Source organism: Sciurus vulgaris (genome assembly GCF_902686455.1).
Source record: "Sciurus vulgaris genome assembly, chromosome: 5".
Taxonomy (NCBI): Eukaryota; Metazoa; Chordata; class Mammalia; order Rodentia; family Sciuridae; genus Sciurus; species Sciurus vulgaris.
In genome coordinates, this window is record NC_136465.1 from 72,725,098 (window position 1) to 72,740,666 (window position 15,569).

Sequence of the window (15,569 nt, forward strand, 5' to 3'; positions counted from 1 at the left end):
TACTCTGACCAGTGCTGGCTCTAGAGGAGGTTTTGCCAACCCCAGATTTTAAAGCAGCAGTATATTGATTAGGGTGGTTCTGGCTTTGGGGAGACCAGGGATTTATATAGTGACTCTCAGTGCTAAGAACTGAGGATGGTTGGCAGTGGGGGAATCTCCCAACCATTTTCCTTTATGCGTTTTTATCCTACTTTGATTTCCTTCTGGACCATAAACAAGAAGGCTTTTGAGTTACCCCCCAGAGAATTTGAAACCATGGCAGTGACCTGCTCCAAAGGAGGCTTCTTATACTGCAAGCATTTTTCTTTTCCTATGCTCACAGTGGAATATGGACAGACACAGAAGTTTCTGGAACATCTGAAGGGCTCCCAGGTTCCTGGACATCAGGTCCACCCATAGATTATTCCTATGGGTTAAAGTCTTTATCACTCTCCCTATGTGTGAATAGTAGCAGTAGTGTAATAGAAGTGTCAAAGTCTCCTAAAAATTACCTAATCCATACAACCTTTTTTTCCAGTAGTACAGCTGTATGGAAAATTTCATGCAAGGTCCCGCTGTTTAGTGTATATAAAATGAGTGTATGTGATAGTGTCCATACCATCCATCAGTCTGGGAGGTGGGAAAAAGCTCTTCTTAATATAGTCCAGTGGAGATCAAGGCTCATCTCAAAGGTCTGGTGTCATCTCAAAGGTCTTTGTTCTGGCTTTTCCATTCTCACCTTGCACTTTGAGATTTTTAAACTCTGGCTGACTGTGGTGTGGTTGCTCAACATATTTTTTAGGCCAATTACATTTGAATGTCCAGGTTTGGGAGAGAGATATCTGTAGTTTTTAAAGCTCATCAGGTGATTCCACTCTGTAGCACAGGTTGAGAACCACTAGCTTATAGCACTGTAACCTACTCTGCCCCACTCCCTGTCTCTTGGCATCTGTCCCATCCTACTCTTGGTGTACTGTGAAAATCCCTCATTCAGTTAAGGATGTTCAGCTCATTTTGTTATTCTATTCCTACCTATCCAGCGCCTACCTCCAAAATTAGAGACCCAGAGTACAGGTTCTCAGCAGATTCTGAAGTGCCCACCATCCTCCATCTACTAGAGAGAGTGGTAGATGTAAGTGGTGAGGTCATAAGGGAACAAAATACATCATCATCCATAGGGCGTTAATGATGAGTAGATATTTTTATGTGTGTCATCTCAATAGGTCTCTCGACAGCCCACAGAGGCAGGTAACATACCTGGCTGGAGTACACAGTTTGCATAATGCATACCTAATGCAAAATGGCTTGTGACCTCTGAATGATCAGGTTTCCCACAATGGTTCTCCTTGAGAGTTTATATATTAGTCAAATAACTTTCTCTTGGGTTAGCTATGGATGAGGACAGCTGTTTTTCTGGCACTGATGGTTCAATGGAAAAGAAAGCACCTATGTCCTCTCCCTATTCCATGGGATCCAGCCCTAAGGTTCAGTTTTAGGGTGGTCCTTCTAAAAGGTCCCCTGGAACATACATCTTAACCAAAAGGCCTCCTTGTTGAGAAATCAGTTGTTCTTATCCTTGCACTTCTCAGGGCCCCACAAGGGCTGGACAGTAGAGGTACAGGGAAAGAGGCTCAGATACAAGACCTGAAACAAGCTATTCCAACCACATACTCTCAAAGTGTAGAGTGGACCGTAGGGAATCATTGCCATCCCTGGGTTCTTCATTAACAGCTCCTAAGATATACTGTGGGTGATATCCAGTCATGTACAGGTCAGTAGTCTAGCTCATATCACTAAGTGTGTGCTTCTGCAAGAGTTTTGGAGTTGGATTCTATGGACTGCAGTGTGGCATAAGTGTAGTACAGGAACTATCATGAGCCATGCTAACCAGTTGTGAACACTGGATGATGGTCCAAGGGAGCAGGCTGGATGGTGGTGCAGCCATGATCTCAGGTGGGCAGGAGAATAGGGCAGCACCAGGTGAACTGCTCATCACCAACTGAGACGGCTTCTTCAAGAGCAGTGAAAACGAAAGCACAAAGCTTTCTCTCTGTGCATATCATGTAGATGAAACTGAAGTCATTTTTGGCTATGTTTTATCTGCTGCCTTCTTCTCTCCTTAGACATACAGCAGTCACCTTCAGCAATGGCTTTTATTTTTTATAAGCAAGGGACAGTAATGTTTCCAGAAAAAAGGAAAGAAAGCAGCAGATGCATTCATTCTGGATTCTTGATGACTTATTTTGTTTTTTGGAGTTTTATGTAGGACATGTTGACAAGGGATCATGGATTAAATAAAAAGCTGAATATAGTGTTAAGGAATGTTAGATACAATTACTCTTAGATGAGTTAAGAGTGGTCCTCTTCCAATCATCCCCCGTAGGATTCTGTAAAGGAATTAGAGCTAATGGTGAAGGAATCAAAACCTCATTACAGTGAAATATATGGAGAACTAATACTTGATCAAGGAAGTTCTGATTCTGTTCCACTTCTTTTGATTACTGATAGTCACAGCCTCTGGGAGATGCCATTTGCTCTTTTGTAAAATAGGATAATAAACCTTACCTATTTAACTCAATTAATATGGGGGTTCAAATGAGATCATGCATAGGAAAGTGCTTTGCAAATTGTAAGTTACAGATATATGTGATGGTTTAACCTTGTATTGGAATAGCACATTGCTCTGCTTCCCTTAATTCAGGCTGGGAAAATGTTCCCTGACAAGACACCACAGTACCTAAATGCTCCTGAAACATTGAGAATCTTGGGGAAACTTGAGGTGGCACCATAAAAAATTATGGGAAGAAAATTTACAGATGTGACTTGAAAGAACAACAGTGTATTACTCTGTGTTTCTCATGATGTCATCTAGGACATAAGATTCAGGGAGCTGTGATTTGTAAGGGGCTGCTCATGGCCAGAATGTTAAGATGGGTGTGTGCTGGGCAGGAAACATACTGTCCAGGAAATCTGAGTTTGTTTTAGTGTGGGTTGCCTGCTATATCTTCAGAGTAGGTCCCCTGCATTGTTTCCAGCTGTGCAGTTACATCTGCATCCTGCAAAACAGAACTTCCCTTTCGGCACCATAGTGGATGTGATGGCAAATCTGATAGCTGACCTATCAGATAGTTTCTCCTTTTTAATTTTATTATGAAAAACCTCCTTGAAACATCCTTATTCTCATTTTTGTGGGTGCAGTGCTTTATGTCTTAGATGATTAGCTAGTCATATTCCTTTCTGATGGCCCCTTTGATGATTTCCTTGGGTTGGAAGGGTTTTGGTGGTAGAGTTTGCTGTTTCTTTTCATGAATGCTGGCTTTTCTGTGATAGGTTCTGCTTATTCTGATCATCAGCTGATTTTCTGTGATGTCTTCCTACATACCAAAAAGATGGCTTCTGTGCTCGGCCTTCAGTCTGTGACTTTCTGAATACTTGCCTTCTTTTAGGGATTCCTCAATAGTTCTTGGCCAATGGAAGTCCTTCTTTTTAAGCCTCGGAAGGAATGAATTTAATGTATTTTCTATTGCACATACATATGTGGTCCAGGAGGGGAAGATTTGCAGTGGCTTCTCAGTCTGCCATTTTGAAACAGGAATCTCTTCTAAGATCTTAAGAATGCTCCTATCAAATGAAATGTGAAGATAATGGAGAGAAGAGCTAGACCCCTTAGCACACTGTCTGCCCCATAGCAGGGTCTGGCTTTAGAGAGATAAAACTTTCTTTAGCTGTACACTCTTGTAATTTAAAATAGAGGTTCCCTAGCATCAACCTAATTTAAGTGCTGTCTCCACCTTTTCTTGGCTGTGGAACCTGGACAACATCAGTAAGACTCAGTCAATTACTGTAAATGTAAAGTGTGGTGAGCAATAGTGCTCCAGCCTTTACCATCACATTGTTTAGAGTCTTGAATAAGATAGAGAAGGTGATTCTCTTGAGTTTAGAACATGGTCAATATTCAATGAATGTCAACTATTACTGTCCCAAGATTATTTGAATATTATTAATTTACTAGGGAAAAATGTAAGATACGATGACATCTTAGAAAATCCAAGAGGGGACTCCAAACAGTCTTTATAAGGGACCAAATTAGAAGCTACAAGATTATCCTTTAACTGCATAATCATGCGGGCTCTGATTTCTGTGTGTCCTCTCTGTCTTTCTCCTCCCAACTCCACTCTCTCCCTCTTCCCAGTTTTCCTTCTAGGCTTCACAACTGACTATCCTGGCAGCCCCAAACTCCAAATCCCTTAAAAGAGATTCGGATTGGCCCAACCTGAGTCCAAAGTTTGCACTAGTTCATTGAGCTGTGTACCATGGAGTCAGCTGGATCATGTCATATAGTCAAAATAACTTCAGTTTCAGAGCCCAGCCTTGCAACAGGGCTGATCTGTTCTCAGAATACAGCCTGAGACTGAGCTTGTACCTCAAGACTAGCCATTAAAATGATCATTAAATAGTTCTATTGCTGAAAATGGCTATGGGGGCATGTGAGGATTCTCAGGTGATTGTTGATCTTGTTAATCTAAAGGAGACTAATCTCTTTGATGGCAGTGTAGGGCAGACCCTCTGCTTCTTAGGTGCTGCTGCTCAAGGGAGGGGGCAGTCAACATGATGCAGACGAAACAGGTGACAGATAAGCAGACCGCAAGGAGCAGCCAGTTAGAAAATGGAAAGGTTAATGTGTTCCTGTAGGACTGGTTCTTGCTGAAACTTAGGGCATGGCCAGGGCCACTTCTGGTCTTTGTATTTGGGTGACAATTCAATTGCGATATTTACCAGAGCACACAAGCATGACATGAATTCTGCATAATAGTTTAGGAAGATGTGATAGCCTCTGAGGTTTGGTAGAGTGGGTCCTAGAATGTGCCTTCCAAGTGAAAGCCAGCCGCTCCAGATGTGCACCTTCTTTATCCATATACAGATCTTAGAATTTTCTCTAGGAAGCTCTCTAGAGAAGTTCAAACAGTGCATACCTGAAATCCCCAGTTTCTTTTAATTCCCTGCACTTTCCAAGCCAAACACAAGATTAAAGAATGAAGGTCTCAGGGATGTCCCAACAGTAAGATTCAGAGCCTTGAATCCTAGGTAATTAGATAACCAGTTTCTGATCCAGCATGTTGGTTTTAATGTGGTAATTTTAAAAAATCTGTTCAGGATTTGTTAGCTTATTTGTTTGCATAGTGGGTCCTGAGCCTGGATATTATGTGTACTAGGTGCCTCATGTTCCCATAGCAACTCTGCAAGACAGACATGATTTCCCCTTTTACTGATGAGGGGGTCACTGACACTCAAAAGGGTTACACCACATGATCAGAAGTTGGAGCTCTCTAACTCTAAACCTTGGATGCTGCCCTTAATGCAAAACTGCCTTTTCTTCATTCAGGAGATTTGTCTGTCCAGGTTCTAGTATGTCCTTTTAAAAATGCACAGTCTCACTAGTGAGATTCTCCTTGGAACACCCTTTATCTAAATTATTAGATTAACTGTTTAGTTAACTCCTAAAGGCCTCAAGCTGTATTCTTGCCTTTCCCTTCTCTTTTGTTTCCTACATTCACTGGGACTTTTGCTGATGAACAGTTTTGTGGCTTATGAAAGAAAAGAGTGAAGACACCCAGTACTATGGAAAACTTTCATATTCAAATAACTAAGATGTGGTGGGAGACTCTGCACCTCCTGCAAAGTACATGCTGTCCAAGATCATTGAACATGACCCTCTTTATACACATGATATGCTGGAGTTTCCTGCCAGTCGGAGACCTTGCTTTTGTGCATGGTGTTGCAGTACTTAGGATCCCTTGCCTGCCCACCTGTAACAGTGATAGGTGCTGTGCTTCACCAGGAAGTCCAGCACTTACCTGTAGTTTATCACTTGCTACGGCAGGCATGCTCATGTGTCTGTGAATCTGTACACTCTCTATTAGGTCCATCAAGACCTAACACAACATTCAAGCCATGTTGGTTACACTGGACTTGACCCCAAAGCTTCAACAGCCACAAAAGGTCTCAGAATTTGGCAAGATGCTTTTCAGCACTGATGGATCTGTCTTTGTTGAATTTATCTTTGAGGGAGAGTTTGCAGTTGTTTTTAAAATCTTTCTTTTTTCCCATGGGAAATTTTAGCTAGATAGCTTTGGAAATGGGTAAAATCCTGATCAGGGCTCCAAAGTCATGACTTTGAGTTTTTGGTCTTTAAGATTTTCTTTTGGCATCAATATTGACATTAGGCAGAGCTTCCCTACTAGGTAATTCTTACATCAGTATCCAGAAAGATTCTTCTTTCTATTGGAAATATTTAGTAAGCTCTTGCCGCATGCCAGACGTTTTTCTGTGGACAGTAGATAGAGTGGCAAACAAGAAAGATTCACCTACCCTCTACCCTCCTGGAGATTGCATGCTGGTGGAGGCCATCCATAAACACAAGTAATCAAGCATATAAATGGAAAGATTAATTAAAAAAATTTCCTATGGGAATTAATGACATAGTGGAAAATAAACCAAGTGATGTGACAGGTAGTGGGATAGATTGTTTTAGATTGGTATAGTCGGGACACAGCCAGAAGGCTTGTGTGGCTGGGACTGATAGGGAGAGAGGCCAGCAGGCCAGCTAGGTGATGCAGGGCCCTTATGACCATACTCAGAATATATTTGTGTGATGAACTGAGATGTCTGATAGGAAGCCAGGTTTTTTATATTTTTCTTCCTTTGAATTGTGATGGGAGGTTTTTGATTTGGAGGGGGGCAAGGCATAATATCACCTGATTAACATTTGTAGAAAGTTATTCTGACTGCATTGTCAGAGACAGGCTGTGAAAGCAGTGAGTTAATCAAATGCCAGTACAATAGATAAGAGAGATTGGTGGCCTGGAGTTGGGTGGGAGCAAGGGAGAGGTTAAGAGGCTAGAGATTTAGGGTCTGTTTGAAAGTAGGGCTGGAAGGACTTGCTGATGGATGAATGGTAGAATGTAGAAGAAAGAAGAATGTCACAGAAGAAACAATCAAAGCCTCCAAAGGAGGAAAGATCTTTGTTCTTGTCTGGCTCCTAAGGCCTTCCAGAAGGAGCTTACTTTCCATGCCTGAGGACCATGTGTGCCATCACCAGGAGCACCAGAGAGGAAAATGTTGGAATGTTCAGTGTGCTTCATTTTTCTAATCTGAAAAAGGAACTCTGCCCACTGACCTAATGGGCATGAACTTTGGTTCATAAAATGCCAATCATCCAGTGACTAGCTTTTGAGTGCCTGATATGGTAAGGTATTGTGTTCCGTGCTAATGAGGAATGTGAAAATGTATGTTCCTCACCTCCAAGAACTTAGAGTGCATATAGGGAAATGCACACTTCCAACTTAATAACACTGGAGATAGTGATGACCAGGGCCGTGGGAATGGTACACATAGATGGCTGATGAAGTTCCAAAGATTTCTGATGGGCGATTGATCGACGAGACCCTCGGATCAAGTGAGAAGATTGCAGGGGTAAGGACAACACAAGCAGAGGCACAGAGGGGCAGAGTAACGTGGAGTGTGTGGCACCTGACCCACGTGCCCAGAAGAGTTTATGCAGAACATAGGCAGAAGTTACATCTCGGTCATTTTCCACTTCCCCTTCCCTCCCAGGGCATGGTGCTTTGTGGATGAAGGGTCAATATCACCCCCTCATGGCTTCTTTCACTTTTTTCTGTTTTCAGTTTGCATCATTTCCCCTAAGAGCATTCTTCGACTTTTGTGGAAACTCCTTTTGGCTCTTCTTTTCTGTTCCTAGTTTAACACTGCTTCGTCTCAAATGTTCTCCTTTAAAGGTTGTAATATTTGAGATACATCCGTCTTGAAGGATGCATTTGGTATGTGTTTTGCTCTTTTGCTGCCTTCCCAATCCCATAAGAGAAAGACTTACCTGGAGTATAGGCAGGGCTTCAAAGAAAACCTTGTTTCCAACTCCCAGGTTTACAGAGTTCTGCCAAAGTCAGCCCTATGAGGAAGGGGAAAACCACTCATGAGCTTTCCTTCTTGGTGTCTAGTGCAAACAAATCATCTAGCCCCTTCAGGGTCCACCAGTTATCACCTACTGGTTTGGAAACCCCAGGATAATTTGATTTAAGCCTCTCACTAAGTTATTTAAAACATTCTTGCACATGTATTTGTTTGCACGTGCACATACAAATACATATGTGTATCTCTTTGTGCCTTTTCCTATCTTCTGATGAGTTATTTTCCAGAAAGCTGGGACTCAATTCTTATAAGATGTGATTTCTGGAAGGCTTTTGCCTCTGCCCAGCCAGGGTGCCATTTCTTTCCTCCCTGGAGAATCATTGACTGTTGGCCCAGTGGCAGGGCAAGGATCAGATTTGCCCTTGTATTCTGGGTCCCTGAAGCCTGGGGTGGGCCTGCAATCCACCTCCAACAGGCTTTGAGAGAACCTCATCCAATCTCATGATTCCTAAATGGCCCCAGAAGTGTGTAGACTCAGAGGAGCAGCGGTTTGGTTATCTAGCCACCCTTGGAAACATGGCAGAGGAAATGATGAAATAGCATCCTTGCATTTGAAACCTAATCTCACGTCTTTTGCTAAACTCCATCCTGGAGTGGGACATACCAAAGGAGCAGATAGTACTTTTATTAAGTGATAGAAGTAATGGGGGATTCTTCTTACTTCTTGTGAAGTTAGATAAACCCTGGAGTAAAAACAATTTTGCTCTCAATTTTAGCCATTAAAAAACTCAAGACTCTGCAGCATGATGGTTGGTTTAATTTTCCTCTTCACTTTGCTTCCATGATTTCTGAATGGTTGCAGCCATTTCTTATAATCTCCCTATGTCATCATACAGACAAGAAGAATGAATTTAGCTTTTGCGATGTTTAAAGAATAGTAATGGTTAATCATTGTTGAACTTGGAACTGTGCTCAGTGCTGTAATTGTGAGCTTTTGAATCCTCACAGTACTCCATCACTTCATCCCATTTTGCAGATAAGGCAGCTGAGGTTTCCACAGATTTTTCTACATTGCACCTGAGATCACCTGAGAAATCATGTATTTTAATTGTTTGTCTAATGTATGATCTGTTCTCCCCCTTGTAATGTAAATTCCATGAGGGCAGGGCTTTTTGTGTATCCTTGCTTCACTGCTACATCTCCTGCCCCTGGAATACTTCATGGCACACAGCAGTGCTGAATGACCAAGCAACTTGCCCAACATTACATGGCTAAGAAGTCGTGGCAAACTTAGTGTCACTCTTTACTGATTCTGGAATCCTGGTGGTTCTAACCACTATCTCACACTGACTTTGTTTATTTAAAAATAATTTCTCTTCTCCTTTTCCACCCCTCCCTACAGTGCCTCTACTAGCTGTAGTAAATGGCAGTACCCTTCTGCATGGTGGGCTCGTCCTATTCTGCCTCGTTAGCACTGTCCTTAAATTTTCAGGCATAGATCATGTGTTTAGTTCTTCAGTTAGAGACACAGAACATTGCCTCCTTAATTCATGAGTTTGGCTTTTCCCAGCTTAAGATTAAGACCAAAGAAATCTCATAGAACTGTTTGGGGCTGCTAGGATTTCCTCCATTCTTGCACTCAGATAGAGAAAAGAGGAAAAGATGACCCCTCAACTTTGGGGTCACATTGTTTTGACTTCCAGAAGTAATTATAACAAACAGAATTGTTTTCTGATTGTGCAATAAGTATTATATGTTCAATGTACAGAATTAGGAAAATGTTAAAAAGAAAACAGTTACCAGAAATTCCATCAACATCATAGTTGTTCCATCAGCATCCTTCACAGTTCTTTTTCTTTCTTGTGTGTGTGTGTATACATATTTCCCTTTTTCAAAAAGGGGCTCATCATCCTGTATAAATAAATTTTACCTGGCATTTTCCACATAATATTGCATTGTGTTTGTTTCCCCATGCATTTAAATATTCTTGTATAAGGTGCTATCCCCATAATATTCCATCCTGTCCCACAGTTTAACCTTTTCATTACTGAGGCACATTTTCTTCTTGGTCACAGTTTTTATATTGCAGTTACCATCCTTGACGTATTCTTTTATATATACATATATGGTTATCCTCTTAAAAGGGACTTCTAGAAGTTAGCTTTCTGGGATTAAGAATGTCAGCATTTTAAAGAAAGGCGGTGATTCCCAAAAGCTTCCACATTGTAGAGTGGGAGAACCTGAGTTAGAGGTTATCACAGGACAGCAGGGAGACCCCAGGCGCCCCTACCTGGGGCAGCCCAGTGAAGAACACTGTGCATTATGGGAAAGGCCATCAACCCCCCCCCCCATACTCTGTTATCTTTTGTTGTTGTTCCATCTTGATCTTCGAGGTTTATGTGCTTTCTTGATCTAAATTTTGTGATTATTCTCCTCCTGTCTTCTTCCCTCACCATCCCCAACCTTGCAGCTAAGTGCACATTTTACATGGAGAGGACTTGGGGCAGGAGCCAGGCTGCCTGACCTTCAAATACGTCTGGATCCCTTACCAGAGTGGTGCCTGTGAAGAGGATGCTTATGCATCTGTTGTCCTCAATTTCCCCATCTGTAAAGTGGGGGTAGTAGCATAACTGCCTTATAGGATTGCATGAGGATTAAATGATTATACATAGAACAGTGAGGCACATAGGAAACATTTAATAAATGATGGTTTATTAAAGTTTTAAAGAATAAATTAAAAACAGATGATGAGTATTAGTACTATACACATTCACATTGTTTTGACTTCTAAAGTCTCTTGCAAGTGTGTTTGGCCCTATGGTGTGCATGTGATTTCCTGACAACGTTTTTTCCAGCCCCCGATACCCGCTTTCTTCCCTTTGGGGTTTTCCTGTCCTTCTTTCTCCCTTTCCCTGGGAAGCTGGCTGTTGTACAGAGTGTGGGCTTTTCTCTGGCTTCCAGATCTGCCCACATGTGCTCGCTTCTCTTTCCCAGCCCTCTTGGACTCTCTCCCCTTATCAGTTTATTTGTTCCATTTAGGAAGAACTGGAGCCTGGCCGGCAGCCTTTCCCATTGGCTTTATCTGTGTGCTGCATTGTAAAACTGTTCTCTCTGTTACTTAGAAATCTCTTTGATCCATGTTTAGCTGTATTTGTTCTCCTAGCAGATGTTTTGGGTGGTTAGAGGATTTCCTTCTCCCATTTGCCTAGTCTCATGCCCACTTGTTTGGGATCTCTTCCCCAGCTGACCACTGACCAGGGCCATCTGTCAAGAATGTCTCCAGGCCCAATAGCATCAGGAGCAGTCTGGCAACCAAGACTTTTTGAAATGGCTTACTTAGAGGGCAGGGGAGGAAGATGTTGGAGAACCCTGCAGGGTACAGTTGAAGTTTCCTAGACAGATCCCAGGAGCTCTTCTGCTCCAAGGTAAACAGGATTTAGCTTGTACTTTGTGACATGTTAACAAAAACTCAGCCTTGCATGGTGTATTGCAGGCCGTAGAGGGAGGCCCTAAGCAATTTCAGAAAGCTGGGAGGACCTTTGGGAGTTAGGATGTGGATGAGATTCTTGGGGCTACCATAACAGGGTACCATGCATAGGGTGACTTAAGGCAATAGGGATTTATTGTTCTGGAGACTGGAAGTCCAAAATCAAGGTGTGGACAGGGTCATGCTCAGTGTGAAGTCACTCAGGAAGCACTTGCCCCTGCTGTTCTGGTGGTGTGTGGTAGACCCTGTAGATCCAGTCCTGATGTCCTCCATCTTCACGTGGCCTATTTCCTATGTCTTCACCTGCTCTTCCCCCTATGTCAGTCTGCCCCTGCATTTATAAGGACACCCATCTTATTGGATTGAGGTCCACCCTAAGGCCTTCGCTTTAACCTTATTTCCTCATAAGTGGCAGTCTAAGGCACTGGGGGTTAAGACTCCAGAAGATCTATTTTGGGGAACACAATTCAATGCATAACATGAAGGAAAGACCCTGAGGATCTATAGCCCATGAAGTGCAGGTGTAAATATGCAGGAGGAAGAGGTGTGGCAGGAGCCCCTGCAGAGCAGCATTTATCTACCCCAGCAACAGCAATGCCCAGAGAGTAAGGTGTCTCGCCTTCCTTGGCTGAGTTCAACCTTTTAAACTTCCAACCCGGCTCCTGGTGTTCTCTCCCAGTAATTCAGGAGCTTGAGAGCCACGAAGAAAAAGCAGAGCAGTCTACTGGCAAAGAATAAAGGGTGTTGGGAAGCAAAGGGTCGAAGTAAGTATGGAAGGAATGGAGAGAGCAGGAACAAGCCCTGAGCAGAGCAGCAGATTGGGGGAAGGGTTCGAGATTCTCTGCAGCTGCAAGTTCTCATCTCAGCCCTGCCTCTGGGCTTCCTGTCTTAGGTCTAGGCACTTAATCGCTCTAGACCACCTTTTCTCCATGGGGGAGATTGGGAGGTAGATGGTGCTCTCTAGGATTCCCTTCCTGGACAGAACAGAATTCTCAGTTGGAGCCTAATGTGTGAAGCAAATGGGAGCCCTGGCCGGGCCCCCTGCAGAGAGCCCAGCCCCGCCTTCCTATGGAAATATCTTCAAGCTGGGACACAGAGGCTGCCCTGCCCGTGGGGGTCACACAGCATGCATCCGGTGCCTGCTAGTGCTTCTTTAAATTGCTCCCACTGCTCCCCTTCAAGCTTCTGTCTCTCCCCACATGGGAGCCTGCTACTCCTTTCCGTGACTCCCATTACTCTTTGACTGCACACAGCTGTCTTCGATCGCTGTCAGCTCTGAGAGGCTATGCCAAGCTTCTTGAACGCAGCCCCAGACTGCCTGGGTAATATACTGTGTGTCAGCTGTGAGGTGAGAGAAAGATGCCTTCAAGTCAGGACTGGGGACAGAAGTACCAGCCTGGACCCTGCTTAGACTCTGGGAGGGCTGCCCTTCAAAGTATAAAAGGATCTTTGCTGCCAGGTCACCTGTCTGCCCTACCACAGTACCATAGACATGCACCTAGACTTGCATTTTGCAAGCTTGCTGTCAATTTCTCAAACACACACACACACACACACACACACACACATCCTTTATTTGATATGCCTCCAGCCCTGTCCATGCCATCTGGGTTAGCCTACCTGTACCCTTAGAGTGAGAGGCAAAGTCTTGTTGTACCTTGTTTGTACAGATGATGAGGAAAGGGGGGTAGGCGTGGCTCAGTAAAGTTATTGTCTTGCTCAGAGTACTCAGCAGCTACACTGGGAACATTCTGTTGATTTATAGATGCTGACTTGCAAATAAGTTGTCTTTGTCCACCTTTTGACTGAATCCTCTTTTGTGGTTGACAGGGACCAAGAGACTTGAAGGATATGCTGGAAGAAGGGTCAGGAATAAGGATTAGGGTTTAGAATCAGGCAGTCCACAGGGTCTAGGAGAGCAGGACCAACTCTGGAAAGCTGGAAGTAATGAAGCCCACCCTCTCCCCCAGACTGGATAGACCTTATTGCTGTGTGAACCTGGAGGATAACCAAAGGGTGTGTCCTCCTGAGGAGAGGCAAGTGGTTCTGTGTCCATGACTTCTTTCTCCAAGTGCCCTGGGAATTCTGCAGTCAGTAACAAAACTTCAGTCATCAACTAGAATTGAATTTTCCTTAGGAGGGACACTGGTCATTTAAGATGGGACAGCTCTTAGTGGTGCAGAATGTACCGCCAGCTTTAAATACCAGGAGCATCAGCTCTCTTCAGTCACCATGACAACCAGGAACACCTGCACACACTTCCAAATGCCTTGAGTCAAACAATACCAATCTGAAGATCATAGAGGTCAGTATCAATTGATGAATGAAAAATTGAAAGAAGAGTAGCCTACCTGTTTGATTTTGCTACGTCCTTGAACTTCATTTTCTCACCCTCAAAACTGACTGAACACCAGAAGCTGTGCATTCTTCTGCCCTGGGTGGAACTTCACCACCATTATTTACTCATCCCCTGCTTGGAGTCAACTGCACCTAATCATTTGAGGCAGGGCTGAAACTGGCTTCTTACAGGATAGAAGTGGTTTGCATTCTGAGTGCATTCCTGGCTGTGTGCTCTAGGGGCTCACAGCAACCTCCCCTCTTCCCCTGGCAAGGTTCCTGGGGTCCAGGCTCTGGCACGAATCTGCCGAGTGTCTGGCTGTTGGAGGGGAGGTTTGTGTAAGATTCCCTTCCTGTAGCTCTGTGTTTGTGAAATGACAAGGACCAGATTCAGTGTCTGAGCTCTAATATTTGCCAAGACTTTTACCAGGTTTCCTGGAATAGACAGGGAAACAGAGTGAGCTCCCTCAGGTCAAGTGATTGGAGCTTGAGTTGACCCAATGTCCCTAAATGACTGCTCTGTTATCAGCACAAAGGTGCTCCATGCAGCCCTCAGTAACTGGTCCAGGAGAGATGACTGAAGGAGAGACTGCAGAGTAACCTTCCATCTCCACCACCCATCCACAGGGCAGCAGATCTGTGCCTGGTTTTGCTCATTGACAAGAGGGGCAAAATAATCGCCTCCATCCTTTTCTTACACAGGTATAGAATGAGAACAAAGGAGCAATCTCTGCAGTGTTTTGAAATTTAGAAGAATCAACAACTGTTTAATTCCTGGTATTTTAGGAGCTGAGACACACATGGTCAGAAGTTAGATGTTAGCCTAATGCTGTCATTGTGAGGAAGTCCAGGGGACCTGTTGTGGTGCCCCTGATGTTTCTCTGTGCCTCTGCCTGTTGGGGCTCCCTCCATTGCAGCTCCTACCTTGATGCTTCTCCTCTTGATGTGTCTCCTATTTGCATCAAGACTTCCTTCATGGAGACTCAATTTCCACTTTTCCTGTTTGGTGCTGAAACGTACTGAAATCTGCCTTCCACCATCGACACAGTGCGGACCCTTCTCTAACCTCATCCTGCTTGTCCTTTGGGCTTGTCCTTCCTAGGATGTCTTATTTCTCAAGATTCTTTCTCTTCTTGGGATAGTTCCACCATCCTGGTTTTCCTGCTACTCTGCACTGTTTCTTCCCACTTGATCTAGGTGACTTTCTCCTTTATATGACCTGGGTTCCCTTCTGTATATGCTCATGGCCAATTTCCAAGCTTCCATGCAGTGTCTTATGTCTATATGAGGCAGGCTTCCAAGGCCACATGTACTTTCAGTTCAGCTACACACTCACCTATCCAGCTGCCCCATAGATCCTCCTACCAAGTGAAAAACTCAGGGTGCCCCAAACAGAACAGGGGCTCTCTTTGTGTCCCAAACCTTTCCATCTCCAGTGGATCACCTCCATTGTTTCCCATCTTAATAAGTGGAACCACCTGGTCTGGTCCTATATGTGGTCCAGTCAGAAGCTTGGGAGTCGTCCTCAACTGGTCTCTTTCTCATTCTCCATAGTCAGGCAACCCCAAATCCTTATAACCCCAATCTCCAAGATACCTCCTGAGTTTGTCCAGGTGTCCCCATTGCCTAATCAAAACCACCTTTATCTCTTATCATTCTCCACATTTTGCAGAGCTAATTGGGTCATTTTCTACTTGAAATCTTACAGTGCCTCTTCAGTATCTTTTGGTCCCTAACATGAGTTTCAAGACTATTCATGATCTCCTCCTTCCCCTTCCTCCTTCCCTTCCCCCACTCCCTTTCAGCTATACTGAATTGGATTGTTTCCAGAATACACAGT

The 15,569-nt window shown here is 43.8% G+C and overlaps 1 protein-coding gene across 5 annotated transcripts in view; it reads left to right on the plus strand.

The window, feature by feature from the left end:
* NTF3 (neurotrophin 3) overlaps nt 1-15,569 on the plus strand; it is a 103,099-nt gene that overhangs the window by 52,187 nt on the left and 35,343 nt on the right. The window contains exons 2-3 of one of the 5 annotated variants that reach the window (XM_079141546.1): nt 11,149-11,330; nt 12,072-12,156. The exons of the other annotated variants lie outside the window; for them this stretch is intronic. The gene's annotated coding sequence lies outside the window, so the exon portion shown is untranslated. The remainder of the gene's footprint in view (nt 1-11,148; nt 11,331-12,071; nt 12,157-15,569) is intronic. 5 annotated transcript variants of the gene reach the window in all.